Consider the following 16,738-nt stretch of genomic DNA (forward strand, 5'->3'; position numbering starts at 1 on the left):
CACAGTATGCTTCTTACTGTAGAAGAGCTCTCACTAGTTGCTCTCTTGGGAAGACATGTGATGAATCTCTCCAATTTGCTCTCTGAAGAGAATAGTCTGTGCACTTGCCTAGTTAATCTACCTTCCTTCCCCTGAAATCATATCCTCCTAATTCATCACCTAGGTCATTGTACTGGTCTATAGAATAAAAATAAGAGCTACAATAGGCTGTGAATATTATCCCCATCTCTGCTTTACTTACTTACTTTTCCAAAGGGAAAAAAGCCAGTATTTGATTAATTTTGTACCATGATTTTTTCTAAAAATGCATAAGATTATCCACCTGTGGTGGTTTGGCCTGGGCTCGATTCCAGATGCCCACCAAAACCGCTCTACAACTCCCCTCCTCAAACAGACACAGGAGAGAAAATATAACAAAAGGCTTGTGGGTCAATGTAAGGGCAAGGAGAGATCACTCACCAGTTACCATCACAGGCAAAATAAACTTGACTTGGGGGAAATTAATGGAGTCTGTTACTAGTCAAAATCAGAGTAGGGTAATGGGAAGTAAAACAAATTATAAAAACATCTTCCCCTCATCCCTCCCTCCATACTGGGTTTAATTTTATTCCTGATTCTCTTTCTCCTCCCCTGCAGTGGTTAAGGGAGATGGGGAATGGGGGTCACAATCATCACATTCTCTTTCTGCTGCTACTTCCTCTTCAGGGACCGGACTCCTTCCACTGCTCCAGCCTGGGGTCCCTCCAGTGGGAAACAGTCCTACATGAAATTCTCCAACCTGAGTCCTTTCCATAGGCTGCAATTCTTCACAAAATGCTTCAGCATGGGTCCCTTTCCATGGGCTGCAGTCCTTCAAGAATAGGCTATTCAAGTGGATCCCCCAGAAATTAGAAATTCTAAGTAAACCTACTCTATCATGGGGTCATCTCTGCACAGGTAGAGAGGTCCTGCCATAGCCTGTCCCAGTGCAGGCCTCCCTGGATGCACTGGGTCATAGACTCCTTCAGCATCCATCTATTCTGGCATGGGCTCCTCCTCAAGCTGCAGGTGGATCTCTGCTCCACCATGGACCTCCATTGTCTGCAGGGGAAACTCTGCAGGGGAAACTCTGCAGGGGAAACCTGGAGCACCTCCTCCTTCCTCACTGACCTTGGTGTCTGCAGGGCTGTTTTTCTCACATATTCTCACTCCTCTCTTCTCTAGCCACAATTGCCCTTGTCTGATAACCTTTTTCCTTTCTTAAATATGTTATCACTGAGGCATTACTACCATTGCTGATCAGGTCAGCCTTGGCCATTGGTGGGTCCCTCTTGGAGCTGGCTGGCTTTGGCTCTGTTGGACATGGGGAAAGTTTCTGGAAGCTTCTCAGAGAAGCCACCCCTGTAGCCCTCACACTAGTAGGACCTTGCCATGCAAAACCCATACATAATCTCAGAGGTCAGTGCCACATAATCTCTCGTCACTTTGATGTGCAAAATCCTTTGGCCAAGATTTTTATGAGGGGCTGTGTTCTACAGTTCCCTCCTCAAAGCACATTAAATGGTCTGATTTCAGAAAATGCTTATCAGATTCTGTTTAAAAGTTGATAACTTGTGAAATATCTCAGAATAGATATCACAGAATTTAGGGGCTTCAGAATTATTTATTGTCATGATCTTATTAACTCCCACCAAAGATTTACAATCTACTTTCAAAGTATTCAAAATAGATTGCCTAACTTAGCAAATTCAGTTACTGTGGATCGTTTTCCTCCTCATCTGGTAACTGTGTATAAAATCTTCTCTATTTGAAATATTATCATCTGAAGCATTATATGCATTGCAAATCTAAAGTATCATCTGAAGCACTATATGCATTGCAAATCTAAAGTAGACACTGTTTTAGCTTAATTTTTTAACTAAATAATTTTGTTTGTTTCAGCTGGGGTAGAATTAACTTTCTTCTCAGTAGTTGGTATGGGACCACGTCTTGGATTTGTGCTAAAAACAGTGTTGATAACATAGGGATGTGTTTGTCACTGCTGAGCAGTGCTTACACAGCGTCAAGACCATTTCTGCTCTTCACCCCACCCCTCCCCACCCTATCATTGAGAAGACTGAGGATGCACAAAAAGCTGGGAGGGGACACAGCTGAGACAGGTGAACCCAACTGACCCAAGGGATCTTCCATACAGTATGGCATCAGTGTAGAAAGCAGGGGGAAAAAGGAGGAAAGTGGGGAAGGGGGCAGAGTGGTATTTGGAGTGCTTGTGTTTGTCTGCCCCAGTCACCATTACACATGATGGAGCCCTGATTTCCTGGGGAACACCTGCCTGACCATGGGAAGTTGTGAATTAATTTCTTGTTCTGCTTTGCCGTTGTGTACAGCTTTTGCTTTACCTATTAAACTTTACCTCAAACCACAAATTTTCTCACTTTAACTCTTCTCATTCTCTCCCTCATCCCACTGTGAGGAAGTGAGTGCCTGTGTGGGGCTTAGGTGCTGTTTGGGGTTAAACCATACAGTAAGTAACAGAAGGCAGTCTGGTTAATTTAACACAGGACCTAAGCAAAGAAATTTGTGGGTTTCCATGGTGAAAAGCCTGGTTCACAAAGCTGGTTAACAGTACAAAACTTATATTTTCAGAAATTCTGTAATCACTGTGGTTTCAATATATGCAAAAAATGTTTCTGGTTTTATTAAGCGATAGTTCTCATCTGTGCTTCAGGGAAAAAAAAAAAATAATAATGTGCCAGAGAAGTCTACAGTCATTCCTAATAACATGTTTTAAAAAAAAAAAAGTCATTTCAATGTCTGATTTAAACCACCCATAGATCAAGAAAATTCAGAAATGTACTTCACCCTCTGGTCTTGTGGTTACCTGGTCTTGATTTTGCCACTTTTGATCACTCAGTGCAGCATGAACCTCACTTGTTGAGCTGAGCTGTTGACTAACTATTTGCCATTATCCTCCATTGATAATTAGTGCTATTTAAAATAAGAATCCATAAGTCTTAGGGACATATTTGTAATAAGATGTGAGTGTCAATAGGATGGCTTCTGATGAAAGACAAAAGAGTGATTTGCTTTTAGAATAAATTAAATATTTTTCTGTTCTTCCAGACTCCTTTCACCATGGTTGTATCTTTTGTGTGAACCTAACCACAGAAATGGAGACAATATGTGGTCTATTAACAAAAAAACATAAAGTAATAATTTTAACTGGAAAACATCTTTTTTTTTTTTCACTCTTTTAATTGTGTGGCTGCAGGATAAAATTTTTTGAACAAACTTGCACACCATGCACTAACCTGTCTGAGACTGGGGAAACAGCAGACATGAAGTCTGGCTTAATTACAACTAACTGAGGATTATAAAAAAAATTATTTGTTTTTGTTATAAAGTGCTAATTTGAGGAAATCCATGTAAATTTTTAGATCTGTGAACAGACTAGAATTGGAAATTTTGCTGATTTCTTGTAAGTTTGCCTAAAACATTGTTAAAGAGCTTACATTTTCATATTGGAGTTTCCAGAGCAATTTGCCCTGCAGACTATTTCTGCAGCTACCCAGGCTTTTTACAACAGTCAGTCCTTCTCCAAGAACAAATATTTAATTTGCATGCTCACTAAGAGCCTTGATTGCGTGACCTAATAAACTCAGCAATATCAGAATTGGAATGAAGTACAGGAACTAGGAGTTGTTAATTCCTGTTCTTTTTAATCAATTTTCTCATTGAATTATCATTTTGGTTTAGTCTAGAGAAGTCAAATAGCAGTTGCTAATCTTTCTCTCTTTGTTTATTACAGCCTCTCCAAAACTGAGTTAAGAATGGGGTTTTATTCAGCAAGTGGCTTTTACAGATACATTTGCAGTACAGAATTTATACTTAAAATCTGAGAGTCTAGGTACATGATACTCAGAGAAAGTTGAAATTACCGGCATGCTACTGATTTGTAGATTAGTACTTATAAATGGCTCAAACACAACCTTTGTGGTTCAATACAACTCTTAAATCACCTACTTACAGAAGATAAAAACTAGATATTAAAGGACAATATTACTTATAACTCTTAAATATGCCTTTTGAAAGTCTGCACTCCTATAATGTATATTTAACAAAAAGAAAAGGATGCGTTCATGTGTCTTTTAAAAATCAGTGAATTTTCATAATTGTGGGTGATTTCATAATTCTTAAGCACCTTTAAGTAGGCAAAATATTATGTATTCAAAATTTTTAAATGGCTACTTACCACTTTGGTATAAAAATGAAACTAAGCCAAACCATATTTTCAAACAATTGAAGAAAATACTTTTCCTCAGAAGAAGATTTAAAACAAAAATAAATTAGACACAGGAATGAACCTGACAGTCATTGTCAGCTTTGCTGCTTCTGTGCAGTTTATTTTGTTTCAGACTGAGGATAAAAGGCTGCATACATTTCGTATGCCTCCCTTTAGCATGTGTCTGCTCATATTTGCAAGTGCGCATTCAATTTCAGATGCTGATACAACCATACCCGTTCCATGTGCCAGCATGCGTGCTAAAAGGTGAGAGTCTGAAGTTGTAGGCAATCTCTTTCTTCCCCCACGAAATCCTGTCCCAAAGAGCATGGGCCTGTTGAGGAGCAAAGTCAGAACCCTGAATTTTGGAAGAGAAAATCATCATCTTTTTAAAGAATTAGTGGATGAGATACTTGGAAAACTGTCCTTAGGGGCAGCATAGGTGAACAGAGCTGGCAACTCTTTAAGGCCATATTTCTTACAGCACAAGAATTCCTCATCCCCATGTGTAGGAAATCAGTCAAGGCAGGCTAGAAACTGACATGACTGAGCAAGGATCTGCTCCTTAAACTGAGGAATAAGAAGGAAATGTGCAGCCAGTGGAAGCAGGGAGGTGACCTGCTGAGAGTACGGGTATAGAGTTTGGGTGTGTAGGTATGGGGTCAGGAAAGCCAGGTACTGATGGATCTGAACTAGGCAAGGAATGTGAAGAATAACAAGAAGGGATTCTAAAAGTGTATAGGTCAGAAAAGAAGAGTATATCCCTCCAATAAATGAGAAGAAAGAACTGGTAATAATGGATATGGAGAAGGCTGAGGTAATCAATGAGTTCATCACCTCAGTCTTCACTAGCAGCCAGACTTTCCAGATCTCTCAAATTCCTGAACCTTTAGGTGGGAGTTGGAGGAGTGAAGTCCCTCCACTCTAAGTGAAGAGCAAGTTTGAGACCACCTGATGAAACTGAATAGCCACAAGTCTAGGGGCCTGACAAGATGCATCCCAGGGGCCTGAGAAAACCGGCTGATGTTGTTATCAAGCTCCTCTCCATCATATTTGAAAAGCGATTCTGATCAGGTGAAGCCCTGTGTAACTGGAAAAAGGGAAACATTGCTCCTATTTTTAGAAAGGGTAGCAAGGAAGACCCAGGAAACTACAGACCAGTAGGGTCTCACCTTTGTACTTGGGAGGATCATGGATCAGATCCTCATGGAAGCAATGTTAAGGCCCATGTAAAACAAGGAGGTGATCTGAGACAACTAGCATGACTTTAGCAAGGCCAAATCATGCCTGACCAATCTGGTGGCCTTCTAGGATTAAGTGACAGCAACAGTTGACAAGGGAAGACTGACTGATGTCATCTACCTAGAGTTCTGTAAGGCCTTCAACATGGTATCCCGTGACAGCCTTATGTCCAAAAGAGAGTCAAGGATTTGAAGGGTGTACTATTTGATAGATAAAGAATGAGTCAGATGGACACATCCAGAGAGATGTGGTCAATGACTGTATGTCCAGGTGCAGATCGGTGATGAGTGTTGTCCCTTAGAGCTCTGACTTGGGACCAATGCTCTTCAATATCTTTATCAATGACATAGACAGTGAGATCAAGTGCACCCTCAGGTTTGCAGATGACACAAAGATGGGTGATGTGGTTAACATAACACAACTGGGTGCCATCCAGAGGGACCTTGACATACTTGAGAAGTAGACCCACGAAAAACTTAATGAGATAGATATGTTAAATACCAAATCCCACAATATCAAAAGAAAAATAAAAAGTACAAATAAGAAAAATGTGTGTGAATGTATTATGGTGATTACAAAAAACAGGCATGTATGACTACTTGGATGAGGAATATGTTCATATAGACTTATTTTGAGTTCCCCTGACCTATTTATTTCTTTAATTCTTAAATCTACATTCATGATTGTTTTAAAATAATACTCGAAACACTAGGCTTGGCTGGCATGTTTCCAAAGCAGACTTTGGACTTTAAGTCCAAAACTTAAAAGGTTTTTGGACCATACTCTACAGCATTGTCATGAAATGAACAGAAACCCATCTGTGGTGACTCACAATCACTTGATTGTTTAAGAACTTTTTCATTAAAAAACAAGATAAAAGAACATTAGTGATTATAGTACACCTTTCCGATGTGCAATAAGGAAAAAAGCAAAAGATTCAAAACTAATTACCACATAAGAGCAATGTTAATATTATCCTGCCACATCCCCATCTTTTTGGCATTGCATTAGCTGCCTTTTTAGGACCTTTACAGGATCTGCTTTGAGAACCCAGTTAACACTGAACAAAGCTTCTAAAAGAAACATTTTGCAGTTGTCTTTGTGAACAATTAATAATTTAAAAACCCTAAAAGCCAAAACTAACCCACAACACAAAAAAATTTTGTTTTCTTGAGAGGAACACAAGCAATTCCTCAGATTCTTGCATTTTCCTCCCACACCAGTATGCCCCTTTCGTCTTCAGTCACTTAACTGCTCTGTCTGTGTCCTTTCCTTGTAGTATTCAAACACTCCCTTGTTCCTAAAGTACTTTATTTATGTAATACCTTCCAATTACATATCTACTTTTTTCAATATATCCCTTAAGCCCTCTTTGCTTCCCATGAAATCTCACTTCTTTTAGATTTCTTGCTCTCCATCACACTATTCCTTTTAGCTTTCTTGATAGCCTGTAAAATTATCGCAGTCCAACAGGTCAGTCCTCAGTCCTCATAACAAGATTCTCTCTTCTCTCAAGAGAAATTAAAGACAAAGTAAGTATCTCCTATCCTGGTGGAATAAGGTATCAAATCACCCTAACTGTTGAAGCACCCTGCCCCTTAAAATCTTCTTTCATGCTGCTTCCTACTTGCTTATTTACTTCTTCTGACTCGGGCATCAAATTCAACAATTCACAGTACCACGCTGGGCCTGGAGAATGCTTGTTATGTTCCCCTCCATAAACAGGGCTGGCTTGTCTCTAATTTGGGTGATATTTATTGAAGTAGACTGGCCTGCTACAGTCCTAATTATCAGACATTAACCCCAAAGATGGCTGGCTTAACCAGGCAGTCCTCCAAAGTTAAGTTTCTAACCTGAATGGCAATATCATGCATACATTTAGAGGTGAATAGTTAAATCATGGTGTATCAAATCCTTCTAAAACATCTAAGCAGGAATATATATATATAAATACATATATTCACTTAGAACATTCAGCAGCTTCGACACAGATATGATTGATTTGTTTAATGGGTCATTTGTCAAATATCTGCACTAAGCATCTTTTACTTTAGATTGCAAAACACCAATCAAATGTCTACAATGTTTTCCTAAATTTTTATAAGTATGTATTGCAAAGCTCTGCTAAAAACAGTAAAAATGTCTCTCCATAGAAGTACAGTAATTATTAAAGGCAATATTAGGAACGGATTTACCACCAGGTTTAAATGAGCAACTGATTGACACTGGAATATGCTGGATTGTTCTGAAAGCATAATTAGAGAAAGCTCACTGTCATAGCTATTAGCACTATTTTTAAACCTACTAAATATAGACCAGAAGTCAAATGAAAATATCTTTAAAGGCTTGTGATTGTTTATGCAATCCTGAAAGGTATTTGGGAATCCTTAGGCTGGACATCTTAAATATCATTGCCAAGGGACTTTAGTATCATAGTATGGACATAACGTTGCTTCAGGAAACACTTTAATGACATTTAGTATTTAATGTTTTCCTGGACTTCTCTGCAAAGATTAGAGAACAAACAGTTTTAGATTCTGAGTCGATGTAATCACACCCAAACTGATACAATACAAACCAGAGAGTATTATCCAATGGCCTACAGGTGAAGTACATTTCTGTAAGAGAATTTTTGCACATCTCCTAAAGCGCATATCTTAGAAAGGTTACAGGTTTCCCCCTGCTTCCTAAGGATTTATTTTTGAGATGTCCATGAACAGTTCATGTTTACCCTGGAGGGAAATCTGATATTTTAGAAATATATATACACTAGAAGTGGCATAATTTCAAACTGAAGCTTAAGGAAATCACGACTTTTCTGCTGAAGACGGAACACAGGGGGGGCAAAAAAAAGACAAGGCCCACCAAAATACAGAAAAAAACCCTGTGAAACAAACAAGTATTGATAAATGTTGATGCCTTAGAGTTTTTGATTTTTTAATTTTTATAGACTTTAGAAGTAATGTGGTGAATGTAGATTTTAAATACAGCTGTATTATATTTCTCACACTATTATATCTTTTACCAGTATTTTCCAGTAAAATTAGCAGCAGTAGCTTAACGGTTGCACGTACCAAACCCCATCCCATATCAATCCCTCGATATTCTGTTAGCTGTTTAGTCTTCTTTTCAATGAGGAATTGCAAGGAAACGCCTTAAGGCCTGCACCCAGGAGATGTAAACATAGGCACAACAACCTTCAAGAACTTCGGAGGGCCTCAAGGACTCAATGTGAGGAGAGGAGGATGAAGATGATGAAGGAGGGGCCCCAAACTCCCCCAGACTCAATTCTCGAAGGGCTGTGCTGAGGGATGAACCAGAGGGTGGATGAATGGGGATTGGATGGGCATCATTATAAAATTGTAAATTTTATAATTGTAAATTTTATAAAAACTGTGTCCGAAGGCGCACAAGGTGATTTGTGTTCCCAGCACCTGGAGGCTCATTAAAGCTTCTGCTCCCTTATCTCCTACCTAATTTGACCTGGAGTCTTTCTTTCTCCTTGGTCTTTTAGGCAGCAGTGTTTTAATATTTTTTTTTAATATTTCCAGTCCTTTTGAATAAAATGTAAGGAGAAACAGCTAGTCTGCATAACAAGTATGTGCTCTGCAGATCAGAGTTAGGGCTGGTCTTACAGGATCTCTACATGACAAGAGATGCAAGCTGCAAACGTGAAATCTAAGGGCATCTGTGGAAGATCTCTTAGGAGCAGGCTGTCCGTAGTGTTTAGATTCATTGAGAAATCAAGTGTCTGAGTTTCACTGCTTTTTGTAATTTGTGGGGTTCATATATTAGACCAGGTGTCCAAATCTTGAAACATATATCCAGCTCTAGAGATGTGTATCCTGATCACATTCCTCATGAGCAGCAAGAAGTCTTCTATTATTACTCTGTACATATACTGTTTACCTTTGAAAGACAACTTGAACGAAGTAGGGACGTAGATGTGTTGGAGTTTTATAGTTACACTGAAAAAGCTCAATATCTTCAAGATAAAAATCTCATATTCACTAATACTTGTTCAGCTACATGTAGTAAATCTGTTCTGGCAAGTATTTGCAACCCCTTTTGTTTGCTTTCCATGAATATTTAGGAGAATAATGTTTGATGAAAGAGATAGTGTTCCAAACTCTTTTGCAAATATGTATTTATGAGAAAAGTATTTGCATGAGGATCTTGAAAGCTGTTTTCACATAACAATAGATTTAAGCCCTATGCCTCCAAGTTCTGCAAAAAATGTAAAGAAACTGTTGCACATACATTCCTCCTTAGTTTAGTACATCGTATTAATAATCCTAAAAGCAGTGACTTCTGCAAAACTAACTGTAATGGCAGAATTATCTCTAAAAATATAAGTTTCAGAAAGGGATAACCTATTTACTAGAGTCAGAATTGAGATATTTTTTTATTTAATTGCTTCTACAGCACTGAGTCATGTTTAGGATTCAGTTTGTTTACCCAGATATAGGTATATTGTGATGACCTGCAGTATCCCACCTGGGATCTGGCTGATACTTTTCTTGTCCCCTGCAGCTTGTGCATCTCACCTTCCAACCCTAGGAAAATGTGCCAGACACCCTGGGACAGTTTTAATACCACTGTCATGGTTAGGATACTGAACCACACTCACAGTACAGGTCTCAGTTTCTTAGATTATCTTCTCAGTAGCAAGAAGATAATCTTCCTTTCCTTGGAAGGAATACCATGATGATGAAAACCGTCACAAACTTTAGTGCTTGCATATGATAGTGATGATACTTACATAAGAAACTGCAGGTAAATTTCTGAAGCACTGATCTTTTTCATTGATAACATCTTCCCAAAGAAAATTAAATAACAGCTATAAAATCACCAGTGTTTAATATACAAGAAAATATCTTCAGAAGTGTGTTTGTGCAGGACTTTGAAAGTTGTTTGAGAATACCATATTTTCAATCATTTTAGGAAAAATTAATTAGAAGTGTTTCGTTTGAGATTATAACTTTTATGACCATATGATGAGTAAGATTCATAACTGAAATTATTGTCCTTTATTATTTTCTTTCAATATGATACTCTTGATTAACCGTGGTTATTGAGGAAATTGAGACAGGGGCTTAGGGAATAAAACAGGATCTTATAAATTTAAAAATAAGTATATTTTTCACAAGAAAAGCATTTTAAATAAATTTTATTTATAGATTATTTTATTACAGTATTTTTATTACAGTAGTACATTAAAAATATATTAAATATAAAATTCAAAATTTTCCGTAGATTATAGAAATATCTTTCCAGAACTCCTAATCTGAAGGATTATGGATGACCAGCTACACAGATACATATCTTTCATCTAGGGATTGGAAAGGGATATAGTAATAGCTGTGAAAGATGTACTAAATTTGATTTAGCACAACAGCATGTTGTACACCTCTATTTGCACACTGTATACAGAAAATCCCACATCCCTCAGAGTTCCTTGTACCGACATAGATGATCCAAGTTATATACCGTCTTAATAAACTCATAGGTATTAAAGCAGGTTAACAAAGTGTTGGAATCAATGACTGGTAAAAATTCTTCATGTATATCTCCTAGCCTCAGACAAGCCCCATTCATACCTCCTCAGAAATATCAGTCTTAGAAAATATGTATTCTAATGAACAAAAAGGGGAAGGACTCATGTTTAAAATCTGTGCCAAGGTAGAATAATTTTTCATAGCCTTTTATTTTTATGTGCATTATCCACACATAGCTGTAACTCCAATTGCTGCAAATTTTGAGTCTTCTATACCAGTAATTTAAGGACTACACACATGACATTCAGCAATTCCACAGGAGAATAGTAAGTGAAGTAATTTCACTGTTAAGAAATTCCAGCAAATCACAAGTAAAACATAACCTAATTTTATTGGCATTTTTATTCACTAGAGTTATCATCTTTTTTTTTTTACGGAAATACCAAGAAAAGACACTGTCTGAAATTTGAGAAAATACATATAAAGAAGGAAAGAAAGTCTGACACATAGCCTTTACTATCTGACTGATATTTTTAGACACTTATCATTAAGTAGTCCCCCTTCTGCCACTCCAAAATGGTTGAGGTTGGAAGGGACCTCTGGAGGTCACTCAGTCCAACCCCTTTGCTCAAACAGGGCCACCTAGATCAGGTTTCCCAGAAACATGTCCAGATGGTTTTTGAATAACCCCATTCCTTCTCTCCAAGACTGGAGATTCCACAACCTCCCTGAGCAGCCTGTGCCCATACTTTTTTACCCTCATGATGATGAAGTGTTTTCTGATGTCCAAAAGAAACATCCTGTGTTTCAGTTTGTGACAGTTGTGTCTGGTCCTGTCACTGGGCACTGTTGAAAAGAACTTGGCTCTGTCTTCTTAGTACTGTCTGTTCAGGTTTTGGTTAAAATGTTACCACTGAGAAGAATTTATTTTCTAAAGGTAATAAACCAAAACCATGTCTTTTGCCTTCAGGTGGAAAACAAACAAACAAAAAAAATTGAGATTCATGCTTACAGCCAGTCACTAAAATACTGAGAGAAGAGGAGAAAAGATGTGCATATTATGACACAGATCAAGGCAACATTTAAAAAAAAAAAAAAGTGGTCAGAATAAAGTAAGAGGAAGGCTGGGTTAAATTTCAAAATGGCATCATAAGGCAGAGAGCAGAGAAACCAAATAATATGAAAAGAAAGAGATTGATATTAATTGAAAAACTCTTTAAGAAGGAGGCTTATATGGGGAGCTTTCAAAATAGAATAAAACCAAAAAATAATAACAACAACAAAAGAGTAAATGGAGGGAGAAAGAAGGTGTACAAAATGGCAAAGTAACTCTCTCCTAACTGAGGTTCCATCTTGGGATAGTCTATGAAAAGCAACAGTGAACTATATGTGACACTGCAATACAAGCTCTTGACAATGTAGTCAGATTGATTAATAGGTAAGGTACACAACTGGGAATCAAGACATACTGTCTCCATTCCTATTCTTCAGTTATTCAATGCATGTTTTGACCACAAGAATTGTACAAGTGCATCAGTTATATTTCAGTTAGTACCAGCCCTTTCAAATAATTTACGATATGCATTACTAATTTTAAAACTGAATATTAAGTTGAAATGTAAGTCCAAGCCAGGTTCTTCAGAGTAGTGAACGGCAGAAGGACAAGAGACAATAGACACAAACTAGGAAAAGACAGATTTTGACTTGATATGAAAAAAAATTTGTTCACTATTAGTACTGTCAGGCACTGGGACATTGCCCAGAGAAGCTGTCATTGTCCAGCCTTTGATGTTTTCAAGACCAATCAGGATAAAGCCATGAAAAACCTACTCTGATGTCATATTTTACTCCACTACTTTCAGCAGGTAATTGGACCAAAGACCTCCCAAACTTCCTTTGAACCTAGATATGCTCTAATCTTATGATTCTACCTAAAGCAGGGGTGTAATTTTATGTCTGAGCATTTTGAGCTGACTGAAAGCCTTATGATTGCAGTGTTGAGCCTAATGTAACACACCCTTTCTCTCAAAAAGATTTATGAAGTTGGACTTTCTGCCACACCAGTGCTATAACCTTGGGTTTTGTCATTTTTCCATGTGAGAAAATCTAGCTTACGCCTCTTAGAATATCATCTCTAGACAAACCCTTCATACCTCCATTCCGTGCCAATAATACAGGGTATTCCATAAGAGCATTGTGAGGATACAGTCTTTATCACATGTGAGACATTAAATTTATGTAGTTATGAAAAGCCTATAATCATAAATTAAATTAAAGAAATCACATTTAAATTTTACCAAGTAATTACATACCTTATCTGAATAAAAGCGGGAAACTCCATCTAGTTGAGCAGGATAAGCCTAGCCAGGAAAATGGAAAGCTAAACGTGATTGTGTTTTGATTTTGGAAGAATGTTAGTAGTTTGAAAGAAAATCATTACCATCCTAGCTAGCATAAAGCATCAGAGAAGAGTCTTGCAACTTAAATGAGCTCCAAAAGAACCCACAGCAGAGAATAGCTTTAAGCTGAGCTACACTTCTCTTTTATTTGTGGAGTCACCTTCTTGTGATCTCAGGCATACAATTCTGGGAAAAGTTCAGGGTGTGGCAGAATGAAAAAGATGCTCTTGGGGTCTCTTGCTTCCCATCTGAATTGAGTTTTATCAATAAGGGTTTAGTTTTTATTGGAGATTTCTCTCAGAAAAGCTGTCTATGAGAAAGTGAGAGGAGTCCATCTCAGTGTCCAACTGGCATAATATGAAAGAACCCACAGATGCTTGCCCTCTGATGGGGATATTGTCAAGCTCAGAGAGAATGTTTGGGCCCCATTCCCACAGGAGACCATTGGAGAATTTGCATAGCAAGTGACATACACATGTGAAAGTATCTTTTAACTAAGCCAGTTTTCCATGTTGCTGTCTCAGAGCCAACCTGCAAAGAGTCTGTTTAGCCAGGATAGTGGCAAGAACTGAGCATTCATCTCTGTGCAAAATATTACAAACTGCCCAGGTTTTAATATTCTTCAGCTTTACTCTTCCTCTTAGGAATAGAGATCTGAAGACCATCTCTTTAATTTTAGCCATCCGGAAGCTAGGCTTGCTAGGAAAGAAGGAGCTGCCTTCTGAAAGCACTTTTATTTCCAATGATAATAGATAGAGCCTTGATGCCTATGTTACAGCTGGGGAAAAGGAAGTGAACTGAATCTCACACAAAGTACTTGCCCACAATGGTCTACAAATATTGTGGCAAACCCGGGAACTGAATGTAGATCATCAAGATTCTTATCCAATACTTCAATCACAAGACTATATTTTGTTGACTGCATGTAATTCAAGGAAAAAAACGTGTTTCTATCATCATTATCCTGCCCTTTAGAAAGGATAGGGCAGTATTCCCCAAAAATGTGAGTTGACTAGTTGGTGCCTGGTGACTTCTTAGTTCATTACTCCTAAAGAAATAAAATCATAATACAATATTTTTAAAATCTGTAAGTTAATAAGATCTCTCTAAAATGTGTATGTGAAAGAAGCACTACAGATCACTGTCTCAGGCTCTGCACAAGACATATTGATCTATAGATTCCTCTCTCATAATAGCTACCTTATTTATAACTTGAGTTTTCTTTCCGCTACAGTAGTTCTTATAATAAGCTCCCCTAGTGATTTTCGAAACATGGAAAAAATCTAACTGTATTTTGTCCAGCTGTTTGGACAAATTAACAATGTCAGCTATGATTTTAGTTAGTATAGAAGCCAAGGCTGAACTGCACATTCAGAAATCATTTGTAGGTAAGAAGCTTGTGCTCCTGATCCTATGCCAACTTAGGGGGAAAGACAGAGAAGAACAAAGTTGGCATCCTGTGGCCTTGAATCAACTCTCTTTACAAACACCTACTCATGGGGTTTGGGCTTTTTTGTTTGGTTGGGTTTTTTTTTTAATTGTTTTTTTGTTTGTTTATTTGTTTGGGTTTCTAATTAATTTTTTAATTATTATTATTATTATTTTCCCTGCTCATTATGGAGGTTTTCTGTTAAGCTCTATAGCTGCAGCGGATATGTAGTCACCAACTTGATCATGAAATTCTGGAACTGAGAGACTTCACATTTGACATATAAGTAGAGATATTGCACTAAAGGACTTCATTTGTCCTGTTTATATATTCTGTACTACTATTCTGTACAGTTAATGCTTTACCAGGTACTGCAAATAGCAGAGAAATCAGAAGTAAAAAAACAATTATTTAGGCACATAGACTACCATCCACATGAAGAATTAATTACTTCTCAAACTGTAGTTGCAATGTGATGCTGAAATTAAAGCTACTCTTGTCAGGAAGAGGCCAAAGGAGCACTTCGTCAGTGCTAGTTGAAGCACCTGTTCCAAGAGAAATATGAAGATTTTTAGGAAAAGTCAAGGAGCTAAGGTTAACTTAGGTGGTTACTGGAGGAAGGACAGCCCATATATCCCATGAAACAGATCCATTTTCAGTCAAGTGTTAATCATTCAGTTTCCAAACACATCAAGTCCAAGCACTGCAGTGCAGAGCCACAGACAGTACTGGGTGCTTGTAGTCTGTGCAGAGCCAGGGAGCAGGGAACTGGCCCACCATGAAATCTTTACTTTCAGGATTCTTTGTCTTTATCTGCTACAAATAATTTACAAGGTGTGGAAAATTCCGCAGCATCTTGTACATGCAGTAAAAATGAAAGCAGTATTTCATTCAACTTCTCCACTATGGTCTTATCATTCACGAGTTCCTCTTTTGAACCTCTTGTCATCAAACAGTCCCAACAATTCCCTAGATGGCTGATTTTGATGTATTTTAATAACTTTTCATTATCAGTTTGAGCATCCTTTGCAAGATGCTCAAGTTCTTTTTTAGCTCTTTTAATTTCCTGCTTCTATTTGACCTGTTATGTATTATGGATTTTCTTTTTTCTCCTCAGCTGAAAAAGCTTTCCAATTTTTAAATGTCAGTATCTTCTGTATGATAGCCTCTTTAATTTTTTTTAATTGAGCAATGAAGGGGTTTTAGCTGGACAGTTTTTCTTTCTTGTATTTTTTTTTCTAGTTTTACCTAATCTTCTAATGCAGTATTTTTAACTCGAGTTTTCTTCCTTTCTGGATTTATCCTTTCAGATTTTTGTTTTTCTTTATTTTTAGTAACTATCGCATTTTTATGTACTTCTCTGTCATACAATTGCATATCTGTATGCTACATTTCCTTAATCTATTCTTTCCCACTACAATGGAAAACCTGATATTATACAGTGACATTCTTAGTAAAACCACTTGGACTAGACCTACTGCAAGATCAAGACCAAAAGGGAAGGGAAGGGAGAGAAGGGGAGAGGAGAGGAGGGGAGGGGAGAAGAGGGGAGGGGAGGGGAGGAGAGGAGTACCATCTGACTTAGACAATGTGCCATATCATATGTAATGTATGATCAGCCTTCAAAATTCACAAGCAGTTCAGATGCTTCAAAATCTTCACACTAATATGTGAATGATCATGATAACCAGGAAATATATAAAGACAGAATTTAATTCAGAATGGTGATTATTTCCATAAATAATTCATACAATTCTAATGTTAATGCATGCTTGACTCCATGGTAGCATATCTGGTAATCTCTGTCAGAGCATATCATACTGTTCCTATTACTTTCTTTGTGAAAATAAAAAAATAGGTTCAAAAAGGAACAGCCTGACACATAACAGGATTTAGGTGTTTCCCTACT

This window comes from Pseudopipra pipra, chromosome 1 (assembly GCF_036250125.1).
Source record: "Pseudopipra pipra isolate bDixPip1 chromosome 1, bDixPip1.hap1, whole genome shotgun sequence".
NCBI classification, from domain to species: Eukaryota; Metazoa; Chordata; class Aves; order Passeriformes; family Pipridae; genus Pseudopipra; species Pseudopipra pipra.